Genomic DNA, 17607 nt, shown 5'->3' on the forward strand with positions numbered 1-17607 from the left:
ACTTATAAGTAGGAGCTGAACAATGAGAACACATGGACACAGGGAGGGACACAACACACACTGGAGCCTGTTTGGTGGGGGCAGGGGGAGGGCAAGCATCAGGATAAATAGCTAATGCATGCTGAGCTTAATACCTAGGTGATGTTTGATCTGTGCAGCAAACCACCATGGCACACATTTACATACGTAACAAACCTGCACATCCTGCACATGCATCCCAGAACTTAAAATAGAATTGAATTAAATTAAATTAAATTAAAAATTTTTTAAACCCAGTCATATTGGATTATGGGATCCACCTTATTCCAGCATGATTTCATCTTAACAAATTACATCTGCAACAATCTTATTTCCAAATAAAGTCACATACTGAGGTACTGGGGCTTAGGACTTCAGCAGATGAATTTTGGGGGGGACACAATTCAGCCTATAGGGGGCAATCCAGTCCCCTCTCCCGCTCCTGCTACTTCCTCAGGGGCGCCATGTGAGACGATGGCGCGAGAAGAGGCAGGTTTGGACTTGCCCAGCCCTGTCATTCTCCAGCCCTGACACAGACACCCTACATGTATTCATTCACTTGGCCGCAGTACAGCATTCTGGATTTTTTTCTTTTTTTGGTAGAAATAAAGCTAATTAAAAAGTTGTTCAGGTCACAAGATATTTATTTACAATACCTCAAACTTCGAACTCACACTCTCTTTCCACACATGTGACATGAGAAAGGCTATCATGTAACTGTCCTCAGGGTTACTTAACCATAATTCTGCTATATCCTCTTAAGAAGAGAAAGGAATGAAACAGACGGGCCCTTCGTCTGTTTCTTATTAACACAGCATTAGTTTCGTCATGACAAAAATTTCATATCTATTAATGTCTCTTCCAACAGTTCCTAACTCACATTCTCTCTAAACAGTGCAGAGAGCAACACAGCAGTTTCCTTCAGTTAATGCACGGACGGAGAAATTTCCCGAAGTTAATGTTGTGTTTGCTCAGTCGCAACCTCAGATGCAAAGTTTTTTTTTCTTCTGGTGAGGACAGGAGGGTGGGAGTCTTTACGGTGACAAATTTTGGCTCCCACTCTCCTGTCCCCACCAAAAGAAAAATAAAACCTGTGCATCTCAGGTTGTGACTGAGCAAACAGAGCATTATCAGTCACTTGCGGGTTCTTCACTGACAGATTTCCATCAGGAAGATGGAGGGTGCAGTGGCTCACGCCTGCAATCCCAGCACTTCTGGAGGCTGAGGCAGGAGGGTTGTTTGAGCCCAGGAGTTCGAGACCAGCCTGGGCAACAAAGTGAGACCCTGTCTCTACGGAAAAAAAAAAAAAATGTTTTAAATTAGCCGGACATGGTGGTACATGCCTGTGGTTCCAGTTACACAGGAGGTGGGAGGATAGTTTGAGCCCAGGAAGTCAAGACTGTGGTGAGCCATGTTAACAATCCTGCATTCCAGCCTGACTGACAGAGGGAGACCCTGTTTCAAAAAGAAGAAAAAAGAAAAGAAAAGCGATTATGACTCAAGTCGCATTATGTGCAAGGCCGGGTTGCTGCTGTGGGAGAGATTAATGCTGGGGAGTCGGATCTGCTCAACCAGCTGTGTGACTTTGGGCAAATTACTCAACCTCTCTGAGACTTGGCTTCAGAAAATATAAAAGAGAGGGAATAAAGTTTCCTTGTCAAAGTGGGTGTGGGAGTTAAATGAGGTGATGTAGGTGGAGTCTCTCAGACACAGCAGGCACAGACTAAAAACCAGATTCCTTTTGCCCCTCCCCAGAACAGAAATCTAAACAAGCACTCAATCCCCTGTCCTGCTGCCTATGAGAAGACTAGGGCCTCCTCAGCATGGGTCATTTGTCAATTCAAAATTGTATTTATTTATTATTATTATTATTATTATTATTATATTATTATTTTGAGGCAGAGTCTCACTCTGTTGCCCAAGCTGGAGTGCAGTGACACGATCTTGGCTCACTGCAATCTCCGCCTCCTAGGTTTAAGCAATTCTCCCACCTCAGCCTGCCAAGTAGCTGGGATTACAGGCACCTGCCACCACACCCAGCTAAATGTTTTCTATTTTTAGTAGAGATAGAGTTTCTCCATGTTGGCCAGGCTGGTCTCGAACTCCTGGCCTCAAGTGATCCCCCTGCCTCGGCCTCCCAAAGTGCTGGGATTACAGGCATGCGCTACCATGCCCGACCCAAATTTTTTGTTTTGTTGTGATTTTTTTTTTTTTTTGAGACGGAGTCTCTCTATGTCGCCCAGGCTGGAGTGCAGTGGCGCGATCTTGGCTCACTGCAAACTCTGCCTCCCAGGTTCAAGCAATTCTCCTGCCTCGGCCTCCCAAGTAGCTGGGATTACAGGTGCCCACAACCACGCCTGTCTAATTTTTGTATTTTTAGTAGAGACAGGGTTTCACCATGTTAGCCAGGCTGGTCACAAACTCCTGACCTCAGGTGATTCACCCATCTTGGCCTCCCAAAGTCCTGGGATTATAGGCGTGAGCCATCACACCCCACTGCCTTAGTGCATTTTAAGTCAGAAACTAAACATGTTAGAACTATTGATTCCAGAATTCTCTCAAGATGAGAATTATCAGCCTTTAAGTTCGTGGTTCTTCCCACCCTTTCTCTAAATGAATAGACTCAGCTGAGGTTTGGAAGTGCGTTTGGTACCCAGGTACACTGCCACACAGCACTTACCATGTTAAACAAAGGACCACCCTGTGTGTGAGGTTGATCTGTATCTGCTGCTAGGAGCAGAGGGTCTCGTATGTCCCATACGCTGAGAAGCCCAGCAGTCACAGGTTGCTGGTCTTGCTTCCGTTGCTGGACAATGCCATCAGGCATGCAGGCTTTTCCTTGTCTTTGTCAGGTTGGCTTTTCATTCTCAGGCTGGTTTCCTCTTGGTTTCAAATGGGCTGCGTAGCTCCAGACATCATGTCTGTCTTCGAGAAAGTAAGAAGTGGGAGAAGAGGAAGCTGTGAGCATGTCTGTCTTTTATTGGGAAAGCTAAGATTTTGCAGAAGTCAGTTGACTTCTGCCTCCATTCAGTGAGCCCTTGGCTGCCAGGAGGATGAATTTTGCAGGGTCGAATGAAGGTTCTCTTGGTAAGGCAGAGAGGAGGCGTGGATGTTGGATGGACTGACCATCGGTCTGCCCTAGAAACTCGGAATGACATGGATGCCTTTGATCAGGAGGGAGGTAGTGAATGCATCCTGGCACGGTGGCTTTGCCAGGTGAGAAGAACAAGGGCCAATCCTGTACCTCTGTCACTCAGGGGCTTCTGCTACTTGCATGAAGACAGAAAAGAAAGTGGGAAATGGTCAACACATACCAACAAATTGATTCCTTTCTAAAGCAAGGACATCTTTACAGGATGGTCTAATGTCTTTTTGGGGGACATTACCTTGATCATTCTGGTATACAGTACTTGTATACTTGTATAAATGAATATTATTTGTTGAAAGAAAAAAGAAAAGAACACAAATTTTCTTTCTCGAAGTGGCAGAAAAAAAATGTTCTCAGTTTTCCCATCTGAATGAATGTCTTTGTGGGCTATCTTGGGAAATAATACTTCTAGAACAATATAACTCCCTTTGCCCAAGATGTCTGTGTCATACTCACCAAATTCAGGCTAAGAGTCACTTATGAAAATCAGTTGGATTGCTTTAAAGTCATTCCTCATTTTTCACCTAAAAATATCTTATCCAAATTGGCTCACCCACCTTGTGCCCCAGACTTGGCTGTGAGTGACTCGGCTGTTTCTAGAATTTAAATCAACCCTCCAAGAATGAAGTGTGTTTTGTTTTGTTTATTTGTTAATGGGAATATATGCAAAACAATTTGCCACAAGGTTTGAAAGCAGTTCAAGCATTAGGGACACGGAAGTTTGCATCTCGGCTCTCAAGGTGACTCCTTTCTGGGACCTTTGCATTCTGAAGATCGAAAAGAATCCTGTGCCTGCCGTGTTCTCCTGGTCTGCAGCGGGAGGCCCCAGCCACCTGCACAAAGTGAGCTACACACTCAGGCCTGCATGCCCATGGGAGAAAAATGCACAGGATGAATCAGTGCCTGAAGCAGCCTTATAGAATTCCCAAAGGAAAACAGAAAGACGTGAGTGTCCTCCTGGGCAGGCTGGGTCCTCAAAGACGCTGAGGTAGGAAGTGAGCTAAACTGCTTAACCACCAGCAATGAGGCTCCATGCCAGGCCCATCTGGTGTCCAGAGCTGCCGGCGAATGGGGCCAATGACAGTGAGGTCAGTGATGGTACTGTCTTCTGGAAAGGCCACGTGGGGAGGCTTGGCAATGGCCAGCGCCCTGGGCGCAGATGGTGAGGAGGGCCGGGTGGCAGATGCCGGGCCGGGCAGGTGGGATTGTGGAGGGGCAGCAGTCATTACTTGTTGCTTGCTCTCTCGGCTGTCTTCCCTCCGGTTTGTAGACTCGGGGTACTAAGCAGACATACGCTTTGCATGGCTGGTGTTCACCATCACAGCCGCTGCAGGCTGGGAGATCTCCATTAGAAAGGTTTTAATGAGCTCCTCCTAACTGCCAGTGCCTTCCATCTAGTGATTCATTCACCTTCATCCCACAAACGTTTATTAAGTACCCTCTATGTGCCAACGAAGGTGCAAGGATGCTTAACCATTTGGGAGCCAAAAGTGATGATAACATAAATCTCTTTTTTTGGCCAAACCAGAGAGCAGTGGCGATTCAGATTCTTTACGGGAAAACCCTCACATCCCCGTCTTTAATAAAGGCAGATGGCACACAACAGATCTGCAGCACAATAGGTGCTTATCGTCGAAGCATTTTCATCAAAGTATTTTCAAGGTCTTTAAAACTACTAAACAGCCCCCCAGGGTATGGCCGTGTCAGGCATCTGGATAACATGTGTTTGGTGTCTAAGGCAGTCGGCCATCAGCAGATGCTGAAGGAAACCTGGCGATGTGAAAATTGTCATTATTTGGTCACCAGAAAAAGTGAAGCTGAGGGCTGGAGGGCAAGGGAGAAGTCAAACCAGGAGTGAAATCACACTTCCATGTACACTCACACAGGGAGAATGAGATGCCACCTCCCTCTTGATGCACCAGCCCAGCCCTGCAGGTGAGTGGGAGGTGCTGTGAGAGGGCCCGCCCGGCACGGGCAGAACACCTGGAAGAAGACCTGACTCTGTTTCCTTTTGTGCCCTTCCCACATCTCCCACCCTGCTGCCTGCTGCCCTGGCTAACGTGGGCTTGGATCATGAAATGATCTGGCTCTGTGTCCCCACCCAAATCTCAATTATCACTCCCATAATCCCAGTGGGAGGTAATCGAATCATGGGGGCGGGTCTTTCCCCTGCTGTTCTCGTGATAGTGAATAAGTCTCAGGAAATCTGACGGTTTTATGAAGGGTAGTTCGTTGCACAAGCTCTCTTGCCTGCCACCATGTAAGATGTGCCTTTGCTCCTCCTTCATCTTCCACCATGATTAGGAGGCCTCCCCCACCATGTGGAACTGTGAGTGCATTAAACTCTTTTTCTTTATAAATTACCCAGTCTTGAGTATTTCTTCATAGCAGTGTGAAAATGGACTAATACAGATCATGATCCCTGCCACAGCCTTGCTTGAGTGTGGCCTACTGGGCCCTTCATTGTCTAAATCTGGCTCACATCTGAGTTTTGACTGAGCATCTCTCACCGTTTCCAGGGGCCACCTGTCTCTATTCACACACACATACAGACACACACACACACACAGGCACAAACGTGCACACACACACACGTGCATGCACCCCACTAAAGCAACACCAACCCGTTTGCCCAGGCCTGCCCTCTCACTCCCCAATGCCGTCCCCTCCCCTTCTCAGGCCTGATGTCAGCCTCAATTCTACCAGCAGGCTTTTTTCAGGAACCTGCAACTCCTTCCAGTCAAAATACAGCATTTTTCTTTATGCCCCACGTTCTCAATGCACAGATGATGAGAGACAGACAGATAACTGTCTTCTCCCAGTTCAGTTAGTGAGACAAAGAAGTATAATTGCCTGCCAAGTCTAAGCACCCTCTAGACCTGCACAGTCTTCCAGCCATCCAATTGAGGCCTAGGTCTGTGCCCATCGGAAGTGACACCGAATGAGTGTTTCCCGTGAGCCCGGTGCTCTTCGGGCACTAATGACACTCAGTCCTCAAACAGCCTGTCCAGGTGGGTACTGTTATCACCTCCACTACACAGAGGAAGACGTGCAAGGCACAGAGAGGTTAAGTCACTTTCTCACTGTCACAGAGCTGGTAAGTGGAGGAGACTGGATTTGAACCTAGGCAGCTCTAGAGCTCGCTCTCCTAACCAGAATCCAAAGGGCCTCGCCTCACCAAGTGTCCCCATTCCCAGACCTACATCACCCGACAGTGCCTATGACACTGGGTTTACCATAGTTATCTATGCTGCGTAACAACCATCCCACATTTGACAGCATCAGACAAGAACCATTTTCCTATGCCTAGGGATTCTGCAGGGCAGGAGTTTGGAGAGGATGAAGCCTCAGCCGGGAAGCTGTCAATGGCCATGGCTGGCATCCTCCAGGGGCCTCCTCCCTCTTAACCCCTTGTCTGGGAAGCCAGGTTCAGCCAAGCCTGTGAGCCCTGGTGCCTGGCTGCTTCCTGTACCTTGGGCTTCTCGCAGCACAGAGGCGGGGTTCTGAGCAGGAGCTTCCTGAAGGGAAGGTTCCAAGGGAACCAGGCCTGAGCATCAGGCCTGTTCTGCCCTGGCCTCGGATTGCACCACTACACGCCAGCCTTGGAAGTCATCGGCATCGATTCTACCCCATCCTATCAGTCACAAGGGAGCCACAGGCCAGCCTGGGTTCCCGGGGATGGAGAAAGAGGCTCCGTTTCTGCATGGGGGAATGACAGGGTCACACTGCAGAAGAACACGAGTGTAGGAGGCAGCATCATGGCCATTTTCGGTAAACACAACCTGCCACCCACCCGCCTTGCCCAAGCCTACCTCTTCCAGAAACTTCTGTGTCCCAATTATGGTTCACCTTGAGGTCCTAAACGTATTGTCTGCTTACTTCAATGGTCACATTGTCCCTGTGAACGGAAAACCATGACTTAGGGCTACCATATGAGCATTCCATGGTGGCCAGGGTGGCCTGACCCCCTAGTGGTGGTAGTGGGGATGATGCTGGAACTGACAGTGGCCTCCTTCTTGTGTTGTTGTGGCATCTTTCCTGGCAATTGGGTGATCAGAAGACAACTGCATTTCTGACCCAAAGCTCTTACAACTTGCAATTGCTCAGGGGGTCGGAGGCGGATCACCTGAGGTTGGGAGTTCGAGACCAGCCTGACCAACGTGGAGAAACCCCATCTCTACTAAAAATACAAAATTAGCCAGGCATGGTGGTGCATGCCTGTAATCCCAGCTACTCGGGAGGCTGAGGTAGGAGAATCACTTGAACCCGGGAGGCAGAGGTTGCGGTGAGCCGAGATCGCGCCATTGCACTCCAGCCTGGGCAACAAGAGCCAAATTCCATCTCAAAAAAAAAAAAAAAAAAAAAAAAAGGAACTTGAGCTTTCAGGTTGTCATTTGACCATTGACCAAAAACAAGCAGCATTTCTGCTGTGGGTGGGGCGGGGAGGGGGTGGAAATGGTACAGAATCTTCTATTTGTTCAGCTGCCTTATTTTTTTTTTTTTTTGGTGGCCCCTGGATGAAGAATGGAGATGCAGGCTTGCTGTGTGGCTATAATTGATCTAACCCCTCAAAAAGAGGGACCAAGAGTCAAAAGCGTTTTCTCAAAGTACGCACTACTTTTAAATGACTCTAGAGGGAGAGGAAGGGAGGTTTCCTCCAACTCTGCTTTCCCTGGCCTTTGAGTGGCGTGGAAAGAGCCATACGTCCTCACAAATGGTATTCAAAATATGTTTGGCAGCAACTTTTTTATGAAAACGCACAAAAGCTTGAGCTAGTACACTGAAATATTAAATACACTTCAATATTTTAGATACTCCTGAAATGCCAACTGACCAAACCAGTCTTTTTTCCCAATTTGGTGTGAAACTCACAACGATCAAGTTTAAGCAATGTATTCATAACTGAGCGTTGACCCCAGGAGATGCCCACTGCCCCAGTCGGGAGGGAGCCATGACTTCTGTGCAAGGACGCAGCCATGATTGTGTTTTCTTGGAGCCTGCTTCCTAGAGGCGACCTGACTTCTGTTCCAAGAGGACAGGACAGGCCGGGCACGGTGGCTCGCACCTGTAATCCCAGCACTTTGGGAGACAAAGGCAGGCGGATCACCTGAGATCAGTTCAAGACCATCCTGGCCAACGTGGAGAAACCCCGTCTCTACTAAAAATACAAAAATTAGCTGGCATGGTGGCACATGCCTGTAATCCAAGCTACTCGGGAGGCTGAGGCAGGAGATTCACTTGAACCCGGAGGCAGAGGTTGCAGTGAGCAGAGATAGCACCACTACTTCAGCCTGGGCGACAAGAGTGAGACTGTGTCTCAAAAACAAACAAACACACAAAAAACCCCAAGAGGACAGGACCAAAGAGTGAGGTGTGTGTTGTTGTGCTGGGCATGCCACCTTTGTGTCGACCAGGAGCCTCAGATCTTGGTGACTTTGGGTGCATTACTTCATTTCTCATCTGTAAAATAGGAGGCAGTAGTGATACTTACCCCATGGGGCTGCTGGGCAGGAGGCTGTTGAATGGCTTAATGTAAGTGAAATGTTTTGAATATTCCTTGGCATAAAAGGGCTTCTTGTACCTGTCATACCATCAACGCTCACCTGTCGCAGCTAGCAATGGCATTTTGACAAGATGGTCGTGCTCACCTGGCTCCCCAGGGAAATGAGGTTCACACAAACACGCAAACACACACACAAGCCACCAGTGGGGCCTCCTAGCACACACAGGCTCCTGCACACAATAGGTGCTCCATCGAAGCAGCTGGCCCCGTGGTCAGCTAGTCTGCAGACTGGAAGGGTCACAGCTGGTCACTAACGCTAAGGACCCATGGGGAGCCTCTAGGCTCTTGGATTCTTCTAGCGCTCACTTCATCCCAGAAGTGGTTTTCTTCTACTTCTCTTATGCCAGGAAACAATGCTCTTCTCTCCGGGACGGGCTCCAGGCCTCGGGGACTCCAGCTGGCGTCGGAGCCAAGTGAGCTTCTGCGCCGTTTGCCGACCACCTGGCCCACCTGGTGGCTTCTGCAGGCTGCACTACCCCTAAAGGAGCTGACTTTTGTCTCTACAGTTTTTATGGCAGACATTTTGGAGAGTTTTTAAATTTTATTATATTTTATTTTTATTATAAAAACTTTACTGATTTTTATTTTTAACATAAAATACCTTTTTTTTTCTTTTTTTGAGATGGGGTCTCACTCTGTCACCCAGGCTGGAATGCAGTGGCTTGATCTCGGCTCACTGCTCTATCTCCACCTCCTGGGTTCAAGCGATTCTCATGCTTCAACCTCCTGAGTAGCTGGGATTACAGGCACCCACCACCACGCCCAGCTAATTTCTATATTTTTAGTAGAGACGGGGTTTCGCCATGTTGGCCAAGCTGGTCTCAAACTCCTGATCTTGTGATCCACCCACTTCGGCCTCCTAAAATGCTGGGATTACAGGCATGAGACACTGTGCCCGGCCAATAACTTTTATGTGGAATAATGGCTAACTTACAAAAGAATGGCAAGAAACATAAAAATTTCCCACGTACTCTTCACCTAGATATACTAATTGTTTTTGTTTGTTTGTTTTTGCGACAGTCTCGCTCTTGTCACCCAGGCTGGAGTGCAATGGCCCAATTTTGGCTCACTGCAACCTCTGCCTCCCGGGTTCAAGTGATTCTCCTGCCTCAGCCTCCTGAGTAGCTGGGATTACAGGCACGTACCACCAAGCCCAGTTAATTTTTGTATTTTTAGTAGAGACGGGGTTTCATCACGTTGGCCAGGCTGGTCTCAAACTCCTGATCTCAGGTGATCCACCTGCCTCAGCCTCCCAAAGTGCTGGGATTACAGGTGCAAGCCACCACGCCTGGGCTGGATATACTAATTGTCAACATTTTGCCACATTTGGCCACATCATCTCTGTTTCTCTATATAAATACACATCTCTTTTTCTTCCTGATTCATTTAGGAGCAGATTACAGACATCATACCCTTTACCCCTAAATATTTCCACATAGATCTCCAACAAACAAGAGTGTTCTCTCACATAACCACAGGGCAGTTATCTGAGCCAGGAAATTTCTCATTGCTGGAATGTGGTTACCTGGTTACCAAGTGACCCAATGATGTCTTCATAGCATTTTTCTTCCAGTCCAAGATCCAAACCAGGATCATACATCATGTTTAGTGGCCAATTCTCTTTGGTCTCCCTTCATCTGACACCATCTTTTGTCTTTGTTTGTCTTGCACGACACTGATATTTTTGCAGGAGCCACAGAAGTTGTTACTGAAGAGAATCGTATGGAAGATCTGGGATGCCCTTCCGCAGATTCTCTGCCCCATGGGGCCATCTGAGGTCTCCTCATTACTAGATTTGAGTTTGCTGGGAATAAACAATGAAGTCTCCGTTCCTTGTGTGTCCTATCACAGGCACATGATGCCAATTCAGTTCAGTTCCCCGCACCCCCCACCCAAGTTTTTTTGTTTTTGTTTTTGCTTTTTTGTTTTTTTTTTTTTTCTGAGACGAAGTCTTGCTCTTGTTACCCAGGCTAGAGCGCAATGGCATGACCTCGGCTCACTGCAACCTCCACCTCCTGGGTTCAAGAGATTCTCCTGCCTCAGTCTCCCGAATAGCTGGGTTTACAGGCACTAGCCACAATACCCAGCTAATTTTTTTTGTATTTTTGGTAGAGACGGAGTTTCACCATGTTGGCCAGGTTGGTCTCAAACTCCTGACCCCAGGTGATCTGCCCATCTCGGCCTTCCAAAGTGCTGGGATTACAGGCATGAGCCATGTGTCTATGGTCAACTGAATTTCAACAAGAATGCCAAGACCATTCAATGGGGGGGAAGGGGCAAGGGCAGCATCTGGCAGGATAAGCAGGGGCGGAGCATCCTTCTATGTGTCGAGGTGCTAAGTTTGGTGATTTTCCAGAAAGACTGACAAGACTTAATAGCAAGTTATATGCATGACTAACATTTATTCCAGCAAAGGATGCAGAGAAAAAGCCACAGGAAAAGGTACGCATTGTTTGCATTCCAGAACAGTCCAGCTCAGGTTCCTTCATGCCTCCTCATCTGAGACTACTCAGAATGTGGTTTTTGTCTGGCAGAGAACTACAAGGACATGTGTGGAAGACCCAGGGAAACTCATGCCAGTCTCAGGGTCCAAGGTTTTTCGGGTGGTTGATCACATGGACACATTCTGCTTAGCTATCAGCTATGCCAAGTGAAACTCAGGACCCCAGCAGTGAAACCATGTACACATCATCAATCTTGATGTTTGTGCAAACTATCCTGACAAGCTGGTTGCATGTGGCCCGTTCCTCCAGGGGTACAGAACAAAATCATTAATCACAGACATCAAAACCTTCCTGGAGACTGAACTCACCAGGGCTGGCCAAGGGTCATTGTTTTAGGCTTCCCTGGAGACATGCAAGGAGCAAGTAAGACCTGCCAGGCTGGCTCTTTCTTCACATCTCAATGGTCTAAGTGGCCACTGCTTAGTTACAGATTCATTTAGACGTCTTGGAGCTTAGACTCAAGCTCAGGAAGCTACAGACCACTGGGCTTCATTGCTGTGGCTGTGGTAAAGTGAAATGGGAGAACAGCGCAGTAAAGAAGCACACAGATGGCCTGGTTGCAAAGCCCTACTTTGTGTGCATCCTTAAGAAAAGACATGAGACCAGACGTGGTGACTCACGCCTGTAATCCCATTACTTTGGGAAGCTGAGGTGGGCAGATCACCTGAGGTTAGGAGTTCGAGACCAGCCTGGCCAATATGGTGAAACCCCATCTCTACTAAAAATACCAAAAATTAGCTGGGCGTTGTGGCGGGTGCCTATAATCCCAGCTACTCGGTAGGCTGAGACAGGAGAATCGCTTGAACCCGGGAGGTGGAGGTTGCAGTTAGCAGAGATCGTGTCATTGTACTCCAGCCTGGGCAACAAGAGCGAAACTCTGTCTCAAAAGAAAGAGAGAGAGAGAGAGAGAAAGAAGAGAGGAAGGAAGGAAGGCAGGAAGGCAGGAAGGCAGGAAGGCAGGAAGGGAGGGAGGGAGGGAGGGAGGGAGGGAGGGAGGGAGGGAGGGAGGGAAAGAAAGAGAGAAAGAGAGAACGAGGAAAGGAAAGGCAAAGCAAGGAAAGCACATCAGGCTGGGCACAGGGGCTCACGCCTGTAATCCCAACACTTTGGGAGGCTGAGGCGGGCAGATCACTGGAGGCCAGGAGTTTGAGACCAACCTGGCCAGTGTTGTCAAACCCCCATCTCTACTAAAAACACAAAAGTTAGCCAGGCGTGGTGGCACATGCCTGTAATTCCAGCAACTTGGGAGGCTGAGGCAAGAGACTAGCTTGAACCTGGGAGGTGGAGGTTGCAGTGAGCTGAGATTGCGCCACTGCACTCCAGCCTGGGCAACAGAGTGAGACTCATTTTCAAAAAAACAGAGAAGCACACCATCCCTCCATGTCTACAGTCTAATGTATCCCATCCAAGGGAACGTTTGAAACTGCTGTGTTGGGATGTGCAATGCAAGCTCTCGTTCCCACTGCTACGGCTGTCCAGCAGTTGTCCCTCCTGCTTTGGCCCCTCCTATCTGAGAGGATCTGGAAATCCATAATCTCCACTTAAAGACGGATTCAGGAAATCAGACCCAGCCTCTCTAGGCCATTTGCTGATCTTTTGTTAGAGGATTGAATGCTGCTAAACTTACCCTACTTGGCATTTTCTACTTGGACAAAAATCTCTTTGCTTCTTGGAAGAGTCTGTAAATCCAGTTGGTCTCATTTATTGGTAATATATTAAAATGCTGAAAAGAATTCTTTATTTACTGGCAGGGGGCATTCATTCGGCAAATATTTACTGAGCATTTCAGTAATCATTATTCTGATTGTTGTTCAGCAAATATTTATTGGATGCATGTTCTGTGCAAGGTACCACTGACAAACAGGAACACAGGAGATAGAGTGGATTAGATAGACACCGTGGCTCTGCACATGAGATTCCCATCTGTCTGCTAAGGAGGGTGACCAGCTGTCCTGGTTTTCTTGGCATTGAGGGAGTTTCTGGGATGCAGTACTTTCAGTGCTGAAGCAAATCTGGCCTAGCACAAACTAGACAAGTTGGTGGCCACAGTTTGCAGACAGCTGGTCACCCTATTGCTGAGACAGACACTAAAGAACTAACCTCATGGTTATTTATTCCTTGGAATTGTTATCGGTATTATGAAGGGAGTGCAGAGTGCTGTGAGGGCCTCTAAAAGATCGAGAACACAGCCCCACCAAAGCCACTGCCTCTGGTGGCCCCCTGGAACCACCCCCTAGGACCTAGACTGCTTTTTGGGGCTCACAGGGTGGGCCCCTGAGGCCTGTTGCCTCTGGAGCCAAGGCCAGAGCTTCCTGTGGTATTCTAGAACAGCAATGCCCCAAATGTTCCGGCGGAGGCCACTGCCACTGTGGATCTGCCCTGGCTTCCCCGGAGCCTGGTAGGGTCTCAGCAGAACACTCCCCACCACCCAGAGGAGCCTTTCTCCGTGATGGGGCCATGCTGCCCTCCACTCCACAGTGCCAGGGAGGTTTGTGTGGGTAAGAGAGGCTGCACTGGACTGAAATTGTGTCCCAAGAACTCATGTCTTTCCTGGAACTTCAGACTATGAATTTATTTGAAAAGAAGATCGTGGTGTATGTAATTAGTTAAATTAACATTATTATTACTGAGATAGAGTCTTGCTCTGTCACCCAGGCCGGAGTGCAGTGGCGCCATCTTTGCTCACTGAAAACTCCACCTCTTGGGTTCAAGTGATTCTCCTGCCTCAGCTTCCTGAGCAGTTGGGATTACAGGCACATGCCACCACGCCTGGCTAATTTTTGTATTTTTAGTAGAGATGGGGTTTCACCATGTTGGCCAGGCATGTCTCGAACTCCTGACCTCAAGTGACCCACTCACCTCAGCCTCCCATAGTGCTGGGATTACAGGTGTGAGCCACTGCGCCCGGCTGCCTTTTTTCTTCAGCATTTCCCTTGAGTACCAGTTACTGCAAAGACCTCAGGAGTCGGGAGTTTGAGACCCCAGGCTGGTCTCAAACTCCCGACCTCAAGTGATCTGCCCTCCTTAGCCTTCCAAAGTGCTGAGATTACAGGTGTGCGTCACCACACTCAGCTGTAATTAGTTAAGTTAGGTCAGGGTCATAGTTGTGCAGGATGGACCCTTAATCCAATATGACTATCCAAGATAGCCAGAGATAGTCACACAGGGAAGAACGCCACATGGAAACAGAAGCAGAGATTCGAGAGATTTCGAGAAACAGAAGATTCGAGAGATGCAGCTACAAGCCAAGGAATGCTAATGCTTGCTGGCAACCACTAGAAGCTAGGAAGAAGCCAGGAGAAATCTTTTCTGGATGTTTCAGAGAGCACAGCCCTGCCAGCATCTTGATTTTGGACGTCTGGCCTCCAGAACTGTGAAAGAATAAATTTCTGTCACGTTAAGCCACCCAGTTTGGGGTACTTTTTTAAGGACAGTTTTAGGAAACTAACACAGCCTAAGGAAACGAACATTGCTGTTCCAAAAGCTGATAGATTATTGAGACCCAAGCTCTCTTCCCCGTTGCATCCCCTTCCCAAAAGCCCCCTCAGTGGGTTCCGGAAGCACCCCCAACCCTGCCAGTCACCCAGACACGGCCCTCATCGGGGTGAGCGTGAGCAGAAAATGACCACGCCCTCTCCCTCCGCTCAGTGACGCCTGCCCCACACACTTTATATTTTCCCTTATTTTGAAAGTTACCCATAAAAGAATTTGTATGTTTTATAATCAGAAGGAAAAAGTTGAAATGAGCAAACAGATTCTCTTTTGGCAAAACATGCACAGGTTTCCTATTTCTGCCCCTCGTATAGCTGTAGCCATAGAGTGGACAAACATTATTATTTTCTAACCAATGTATTTTGTCTTGAATTATCTATCTATTATAAAATGAGCTGTTCAGGAAGTAAAATCTAGACTCTTTCTTTCTTTCTCTTTCTCCTTCTCTCTCTCTTCCTTTCTCTCTTTCTGTCTGTCTCTCTCTTTTTCTCTTTTCTCTCTTGCTTTCTTTCTTTCCTTTCTTTTCCTTTGGCATCTGGGGTTGTGTCCTGACTCCTCTTAACTCGGGCAGGGCTGAGCTGTGCAATCTGTTCAACGCACCTCTCCACAGCTGTGCTAACCCAGGTGACCTGCTTAAACCGGCTTTTCCTCTTTAATCCCTGAGTTGAGGATGGAAAACACTGGCTGTTCTGATTTCATTAAGGTGGGCAGATGGTATTGGCTAATCACGTAGGCAGTCTCTTGAAGACGCCTGTTAAAATGAATGCTGTTCAACATGTTTGCTTCTGATTTACCACATCCCATATGTGGAAACATAAAGCAGAGACGACCCTGAGGAAAACTGCAATGTTGATGAAGTATCACTCGGCCCTTTTCATTTCATTCACTGGCTAATCATGAGATATAGGGAATGTCCAGCCTTTTCCATGTGTGGGGTATGCAGACAGGATGGAATGTGGTCTATGCATTAGTAAGGCTCCCATCATCAAGGAAGGGTGCAGGGCATACCTGGGCCTCCAGATACACCTGGGACAAAGCCAGGCTCCCTCTCCAGTGCTCATCTCTGCCTCTGTCTGAATTCAACCTCTCCTACTCTAGCCTGGCTCTTCCACAAGCAAGGACCCTCCAGAGAAAGAATGTGCTGCTTCCTCTCAAGCCCAGAAATCCCAGGGAAGGGCTCTAATTGGCCCCAATAGGGTCAGGTGCCCAGCTCTGACCAATCAGTGGTGGCCATGTGGGGAGGGTCTGTTAGATCATGGCGGCTCTCTTTCGAGCCATGTGGTTATGGTGGGAAGAAGGAACATCTCCCAAAAGAAGGTTGCCTGTTACCCTCAGCAGACAAAAGAGTCGATGTCGGACACATCCCTGCTCCAGCAATCTCCAGCTACCTGGGGTGAGGGTCAGTTAAGGAATGTGAGGAGTGCTATGACCACCAGATGCACAAGGGCCTCTGTTAACAGGGAAAGCTGAGTTCTTCTCTTTAACACTGGCCACCACTGGCTCTCTTTCACCCAAGATTTGACAATAAAACTGAATAGTGAAAATAGAGGTGGAGAGCCAGTGTTACAAGAGAGGCTTAGTGTGGTGGGGAATTTCAGCTGATAGGGAAAGAGAGAGAGAGTGGGTGTGTGTCTGTGTGTGTGTGTGTGTGTGTGTGTGTACAGGGGTATTGAAGAGCTTATTCTCCTTAAAAATCCCAGCTATCTGATATAAAGCATTTTTTCCCAAATTACATGAACTCAATGAATCATGAGCAAACAGACACACTGAAATTGAGGTTCATTCTTCAAAATGACCAGTGGTCACCAAAAGTGTTAAGGTCATGAAAGACAAAGACACTGAGGAACTGTCACAGATTGGAGGAGATGAAGGAGACCAACAATAAAGGACCCTGGATTGTATCCTGGAATAGAAAAAGGATATTAGGGCCGGGCATGGGGGCTCACGCCTGTAATCCCAACACTTTGGGAGGCTGAGGTGGGCGGATCACCTGAGGTCAGGAGTTTGAGACCAGCCTGGCCAACATGATGAAACCCCGTCTCTACTAAAAATACAAAAATTAGCTGGACATGGTGGTGCGGGCCTGTAGTCCCAGCTACTCAGGAGGCTGAGGCAGGAGAATTGCTTGAACCTGGGAGATGGAGGTTGCAGTGAGCCAAGATCGTTCCACTGCACTCCAGCATGGGTGACAGAGTGAGACTCTTTCTCAAAAAAAAAAAAAAAAGGAAAGAAAGAAAGAAAGAAAAGGATATTAGGTAGCATGCCAAAGGTCCCCACGACCACACTCAGGTTCAGTGAATCACTAGAAGGACTCACAGAACTTTAAAAAGCTGTCATGCTCACAGTTATGGTTTATTACAGTAAAGGATACAGATTAAAGTTAGCATGGAACAGAGCACAGAGGGCAGAATCCAGGAGAGACAAACACCAGTTTCTGGTTGTCTTCGCCCAGAGAAACTGTACAGACAGCACTTAATTCTCCCAGCAGTGATGTGTGACAACACACAGAAAGTATTGCCAACCAAGAAAGCTCACTCAAAGCCTGGGTCTCAGGTTTCTTATTAGGGGTCAGTTATAGAGGCATGGAACACCTCCATAGCTGAGCTTAGTTACTCAGTCTGCAGCCCCTCAAGAGGTCAAACGGATACAGCAAGACCCAAGGCTCCCCACCGTAAATCACAGTTAATACCGACTATCTGACAGGGCCCAAGGGCCCAAATAAACAAAGACTCTCATCAGGCAGGATATTTCAAGGGCTTAGAGTTTTTCTCCCAGAAGGTAGTCAAGGGCCAGTCCTTTCTCTGGGAGATGCAGGGTTTGAACACCCCAAGCCTGCTGAGTTAATCCTTTACTTCACAGGGAGAAAACTAGGGTAATTCAAA

General features: G+C 47.9%; 1 long non-coding RNA gene across 1 annotated transcript; it reads right to left on the reverse strand.

The window, feature by feature from the left end:
• Positions 1-658: 658 nt before the first annotated feature.
• Positions 659-15863, reverse strand: LOC134732816 (uncharacterized). Its single transcript, XR_010116378.1, has 4 exons — positions 15734-15863; positions 6979-7064; positions 2699-2943; positions 659-1473 (listed from the first exon to the last, which is right to left on the reverse strand). It is a non-coding gene; the product is annotated as an uncharacterized lncRNA (long non-coding RNA).
• Positions 15864-17607: the final 1744 nt, after the last annotated feature.

Source organism: Symphalangus syndactylus, chromosome 16 (assembly GCF_028878055.3).
Source record: "Symphalangus syndactylus isolate Jambi chromosome 16, NHGRI_mSymSyn1-v2.1_pri, whole genome shotgun sequence".
NCBI lineage: Eukaryota > Metazoa > Chordata > Mammalia > Primates > Hylobatidae > Symphalangus > Symphalangus syndactylus.